This window comes from Saccopteryx leptura, chromosome 2, assembly GCF_036850995.1.
Source record: "Saccopteryx leptura isolate mSacLep1 chromosome 2, mSacLep1_pri_phased_curated, whole genome shotgun sequence".
NCBI lineage: Eukaryota > Metazoa > Chordata > Mammalia > Chiroptera > Emballonuridae > Saccopteryx > Saccopteryx leptura.
The window spans coordinates 42,796,083-42,803,333 of NC_089504.1; positions in this window are offsets into that span (position 1 = coordinate 42,796,083).

Genomic DNA, 7,251 nt, shown 5'->3' on the forward strand with positions numbered 1-7,251 from the left:
GCCCTTTACTTTCCTAAAATGAGAACTTAAGGATATCTCTTAAACTTTTCCCTTTGATTTTGTTTTTTATGTTTCTTTCACAGTCTGGGTACCATTAACACCTGACTTCAAAGTCACAGGCCAAAAGCATGACCTCTCTCAAAGGAATTCTAGAGAAAATTACTTATTGAAAATGGCTCCATGGAATTTTGGGAACCTGAAGATCAATACCAGAGATTAGAGACCACCTTCTAGGTCTGTCCTTGATAATACTGAACTCTGTGTTCTTGGCAAGAACTCCCTAAATCCAAGCAGTGCATCATCACCTGTCTATCCAGCAGCTCTGAAGGGGCATTCACAAGAATCACCCATTCAGCAGGATGCTCTCTTTCTAGTCTTTCCCCTCTCAGTCAGTAGTTCTTATTTTCTCAAGACAAACCTTGGAGACATCCTACAAATACCCATCTCTTTGATGCAACCCAACCAGACCTCAATGATTCTACCAATTAAATAATGCTTAGATTTATCCATATTTCCTCATCTTTATCATCAATAGCTAAGGTAAGACAACATTCTCTCTCTCCTAAGTGACAGCCATAGCTTCCTAATACATCTACCCACTTCAATTCTTACCTACCTCCTTTTGGTAAATATAAATTAATAACTGTTCATCAGCTCACTGCCCCCATAGAATAAAACCACTCTGTGATAAACACACAATGCCCGAATGACTCATGCCTACTCACTTCTCTAAGCTCATTCCCTATTTTCATTCTTTTCTCCCTTTGCCTATCTCTTAGCTACAGTGGCCTTCCTTCAGTTCCTTGACTATACCAGGTGCCACACTGTCCCAGGGCTTCTTCTTCCTCTTTTTTTTTCTGTTTTTGTGACAGAGGCAGAGAGAGAGAGAGAGAGACAGAGACAGAGAGAGGGACAGATAGGGATAGACAGACCAAAATGCAGAAAGATGAGAAGCATCCATTCTTCGTTGTGGCACCTTGGTTGTTCATTGATTGCTTGCTCATATGTGCCATAGACCGTAGGGCTGCAGCAGACTGAGTGACCCCTTGCTTAAGCCAGCAACCTTGGGTTCAAGCTGATGAGCCTTGCTCAAACCAGATGAATCTGTGATCAAGCCTGCGACTTCAGGGTTTCAAACCTGGGTCTTCTGTGTCCCAGTTCGATGTTCTATCTACTGTGCCACTGCCTGGTCAGTTTCCCAGGGCTTCTTTTAAATTGCTGTTCCCTCTGCTGAGAACATTCTCTTTCCTCCTTACTCCCTTACAAATGAATTCCTGACCCCCCTATGCTGGGTCAGAACCCCTTGTTACAAGTTCTCATTTCATTCCTATTTCTCTATCAAACCATTGACCACAGTGAAAACTGTAGCAGTATCTTAGTGTTTGAATATTCAGTGTATTGTTGGTATATGGAAGTCTATATCTTCCTTTCTTTTTGTGTGTTTGGTGTAAAGTCATTTCACCCATCCTTGATGCAAGGGTGACTCTTTCCAGGTCATAGTAAAAATATATCTCCTTTCCTCCACTCTTTCCACTGCATGTAGAGCAGACAATTCTTTCTAAAGTTCACGGGCATCATACCCTTGAGAGAAGGGCAACATGTTTTTTATTGGAAGTGGTTTGGGAACAGGTCTCTTAAGGACTCAACCTTTTACTGATGGGTGAGGTTCTACTGGAACAGAGAGATATAAGGATTTTGAGTTTAGACAGTAAGAAGCTTAGAGTAGGATCTTAGGACACCTGGGACAGGGGTAGATAGGTGATAAGAAGGAGAAACTTCTAGATCTGAGGACTCCCTATGCACTCCATGTGCAGGGCTTGATCCAGACTAGTTGTCTGTAAGTAGATCTGGTGCTAGAAGATGACTGGCAAGTGGACCGAAAGGAGGGCCACAGAGGGCAGCCAGCCACCAGGCAGCCTTCATGCAAGTGGCAATTCCGAGTCACTTGTACTTAGGTCACTTTCCATCCTCCATTGGAGGAAAGCTCCAGGACATCTGTAAACCTAGGGAATCTCTGTCTCCTAATGGGGACAAAAGGGAGTTAGACTTCTAGAGAGTCGAACTGAGCACTCTGAAGCGCTCTGAGCTGATCTAGAGTTCATTCCACTGTATAATAAATCAATGTTGCAACTAACACCTATGTCTTCCTCTTCTACCCTAGTGCAATGTGATGTCCAAGAGATCTGAAATCGTCTCCTGATCACTGCTACATACCCATATCTGACAGCAGCCGGACAAAATTCTTGTTCAAGACTTCACTGGGAAATGGGGAAGTTGAGTCACATAAGTGGTTATTATAGCAATTTTAGCCTTAGAAGTACTGTATCTCTAACTGTCAAAGAATCTGACTTAGAACCTCAATATAAAATATCAGTTTAAAAAGAGGGTGGTCTGGCTGAAGGACGAGTAGAGATTCAGCCCTTAGCATCTCACAGACCCCTCACCTTCCTTGCTCCTTCCTCCAGGCATCCCAAGGTGGGCTCCTCCGCCCCACCATGCAGGACCAGATCATCTATTAATAAGCCTGTCCTTCAAAGAATTGCATAAAGCTTGCCAGTTACAACATGCTTTCCAATATGTCATTCTCACTAAATTGGTGACTTCAAAATGCACTCTGTTCTAAGACTCTCTGAAACTGTGTGGCATGAGAGTGAGCTAAGAAACATGTGAACTATGGGTTTTAAAGATGAGGCTATTTTCTTGATCCTTGAGGCTGGAATTCCTGGTCCCAGAAACAGCTTTGTTGGCACACTGTGATGACTTGATTCTGGTATTTCAATGATATAAGGCAAGGTTTCCCATGACTGTGGACCAGTCTCATACCCTCCAGATGGTCAGTAAAGGTTGATCTACCTAATTCCTGCTTTGGATAAGGAGGCCTGTCCAGCTTCCTTGATTAGCTATTGCATTAGACACCCTTGCCTCATCTTGAAACCCCAGCCCTCTCATACTTAGATCTCAAGAATGAGTGCAGGAACCTCATTCTGCCCGAGTCTGGGCTCCATCTGCCTATTTCACCATGCTTTAATCAAACCCACAGTCTGGCGCAGGTGTCCGGACCCTAAATAAATCCTGCTGTACTCCACCAAGAACTGTTACCAAGACCAAGATTGCTCTGCTCTCCTCTTCTACTGACTCTTTTTTTCAAAATATTTTTTCAATTACAGTTGATGTGCAATATTATATAAGTTTCAGATATACAACCCTGTGATTAGACATTTATATAACTTACAAAATGATTACCATTATAAATCTAGTACTCATCTGACACCATACTTAGTTATTAGAATATTATTGACTATATTTTCTATGCTGTACTTTACATCCTCATGACTGTTCTGTAACTACCAATTTGTACTTCTTAATCCTTTCACCTTTTTCACTCAGCCCCAAGCCCCCCTCCCCTCTCTGACAGCTGTCAGTCAGTTCCATGTATCCATACCTCTGTTTTTATTTTGCTCACAGTTTATTTTGTTCATTAGATTCCACATATAAGTGAGGTAATATGGTATTTGTCTTTCTCTGACTGGTTTATTTCACTTAGCATAATAATCTCCAGGTCCATCCATGCTGTCACAAAAAGTAAGATTTCCCTTTTTTATGGTTGGGTAGTATTCCATTGAGCAAATGTACCACAGCTTTTATATCCACTCATCTACTGATGGAAACTTTGGTTGTTTACAGATCTTGGTTGATTTATTGATGATAGCCATTCTGGCAGGTGTGAGGTAATATCTCATTGTGGTTTTAATTTGTGTTTCTCTGATGATTAATGATGCTGAGCATTTTATGTCTATTGGCCATTTGTATGTTCTCTTTGGAGAAGCATCTATTGAGGTTCTTGAATTATTTTTTATTTTTTTTAGGTGAGATGAGGGGAGATAGTAAGGCAGACAACCGCATGCACCCCAACTGGGATCCACCTGGCAACCCTGTCTGGGGCCCATACTTGACTGCTGACCTATTTTTAGTGCCTGAGGCTGATGTACTCCAACAGAACTATTTTCAGTGTCCAGGGCCATGCTTGAACCAATTGAGCTGGCTGTGGGAGGGAAAGAGGGAGGGAAAGGAGAACAGGAGTGGTGGAAGCAGATGGTCGCTTCCTCTGTGTGCCCTGACTGGGAGTAAAACCTAGGACATCCATATCCCAGTCGATGCCCCATCCACTGAGCTATTGGCCAAGACCCCTTTGATCATTTTTAAATTGGATTGTTTTCCTAGTGTTGAGTTGTATAAATTATTTTAATATTTGGAAATTTACCCATTATCAGATGTGTCATTGGCAAATATGTTCTTCCATTCATTGGGTTCCCTTTGCATTTTCTTGGTTCATTTTGCTGTGCAAAAGCTTTTTATTTTGATAGAGTCCCATTTGTTTACTTTTTCCTTTGTTTCCCTTGACCATGGAGATATATTGGTAAAATTATTACTATGAGAGATATCTGAGATCTTACTGCCTATGTTTTCTTCTAGGATTTTTATAGTTTCTCAACTTACATTTACATCTGTTACCCATTTTGAGTTTATTCTTGTGTATGTTATAAGTTGTTGGTCTAATTTTGATCTTTTTTGCATGTACCTGCTCAATTTTCCCAATACCATTTATTGAAGACAATATCTTTATGCCATTGTATGCTCTTGCCTCCTTTGTTAAATATTAATTGACTGTAAAAGTGTGGATTTATTTCTGGCTTCTCTGTTCTGTCCCATTGATAGATATGCCTCCTCTTATGCCAGTACCAGTTATTCTGATTACAATGGCTTTGTAGTATAGTTTCATATCAGGTATTGTGATACTTCCACTTTGTTCTTCTTTATCAAGATTGCTGAAGCTATTCAGGGTCTTCTTTGGCTCCTTATAATTTTTTGGACTATTTATTCTAGATCTGTGGAATATGCCTTTGGTATTGTAATAAGAATTGCATTGAATCAAATGATTGCTTTGGGTAGTATGCACATTTTAATGATATTAATTCTTTCAATTTATGAATATGGTGTATGCTTCTACTTATTTGTATCTTCATCCATTGAATTTTTTTATTCAATGTTCTATAATTTTCTAAGTACAGGGGGTCTTTGGGTTATGACACAGTTTCGTTTCTATGACAGTGATGTAACCTGAATTTTGGTGTAAGTCCAAACACACCCTAGCCTAAATCACTTACCTATCCTAACATAATTGTAAAATCATAATCTAGAATATAGAAAACACAACTAAGCCACAAAAAAAGGAAAAGGATATAAATATCCTGTACTGTACACTGTACTGTATTACACAGAAAAAATGACAAATAATGAGTGTGAAAAATTTTTCTTTATCTTTATTCTTGTGGTTAGCTTGAATACTGGAAGGGACATTGCAAGGTGGGAGAGAGTGACCTATTGGGAGTATGAAGCTGGAGAGGCAGGAGAACCTGCAGAAGGTGCTGGAGATATCAAGTCAGGTAAGCCTAAGGAACATGTAGTAGACACTGGAGATAATTCTACGTGTACTACAGGTGTTTCATCTCAAGAAGCAGCTGATATAGAGTGTACAGGATCTGTTGCAGGCCTATGTACATTCTTAAAGAATTTTTCTGGCCCTGGCCAGTTGACTCAGTGGTAGCACATCAGCCCAGCATGTCGATGTCCCATGTTTGATTACTGGTCAGGGCACACAGGAGAAGTGACAATCTGCTTCTCCATCCCTCCCCCTCTTACTTCTCTCTCTCTCTCTCTCTCTCTCTCTCTCTCTCTCTCTCCCCCCCCTCCTGCAGCCATGGCTTGATGGGAACAGGTTGGCCCTGGTGCTAAGGATGGCTCCATGGCCTCCACCTCAGGCACCAAGAAGATCTCAGTTGCAAGCATGGCCCCAGATGGGCAGAGCATTGCCCCCTAATGGGCTTGCTGGGTGGATCCTGGTCAGGGCACAAGCAGGAGTCTATCTGCCTCCCTTCTCACTGAATAAAAAAATAAATAAAAAATTTAAAAAAGAATTGTTTCAGCCTAGTCTGGAAGCTTGATGACTTCTTCTCTTCCAAAATCTACCTATAGCATTGCAAGATATCCATAACAGCTGAAACACTAATGTCTCAATTTTTAAAAATTTTTGTAGGAGTGAGTGTAGTAAACTAGAAACGTCATATGTTGAGACTGTGGTAACCCGAGGACACCCTGTACAAGTTTTTTACCTCCTTTTGGTTAAATTTATTCCCATGTACCTTTTTGTTTTTGTTGCAATAGTAAATGGAATTATTTTCTTAGTATCTGTTTGTGATAGTTCATTATTAGTGTATAAAAATGTCACCAATTTCTTAATATTAGTTTTGTGTCCCCTTATTTTGTCAAATGAATTTATTAGATCTAGTAGATTTTTGGTGGTGTCTTTAGGGTTTTTTATGTATAATATCATGTCATCTGCTAATAATGACAGTTCTACTTCTTCCTTTCCAATTTGAATGCCTTTTATTTCTTCTTCTTGTCTTCTGTGGCTAGAACATCCAGTACTATGTTGACTAAGACTGGCGAAAATGAACATCCCTGTCTTGTTTCTGATCTTAAGGGAAACACTTTTAGTTTTTGTCCATTGAGTATGATGTTGGCTATCAATTTGTCATATGTGGCCTTTATTATTTTGAGGTATGATCTCACTATTCCCATTTTGCTGAGAATTTTTATTATAAATGGGTGCAGGATTTTTCTGCTTCTATTATGATCATGTGATTTTATACTTCATTTTGTTTATCTGGTGTATCACTTTTATTGATTTGTGAATATTGCACTTTCATCTCTAGAATAAATTCCACTTCATCAGGTTGTATGATCTTTCTGATGTATTGCCAGTTTGCTAATATTTTGTCGAGGAAATTAGTATCTATGTTCATCAGTGAAATAGACCTATAATTTTCTTTATTTTCAGTGTTTTTATCTGGTTTCAGAATTAGGATAATGTTGGCCTTGTAAGAAGAACTTGGAAGTCTTTCATCCTCTTGAATTTTTAAAAATAATTGGAGAAAGATAAGTATTAGTTTTTTGAATATTTGGTAAAATTTGCCTGTGAAGCCATCTGGTTTTGGACATTTATTTGCTGGGAGTTTTTTGATTACTGCCTCAATTTCATTCGTTGTAATCAGTCTTTTCAGGTTTTCTGATTCTTCCTGATTCAGTTTTGGAAGATTGTATGTTTCTAAGAATTTATACGTTTGCCCAGGTTTGTTGGCAAATGGTTGTTCATAGTATTTTTTTTACAATCCTTGTATTTCTGTGATATCT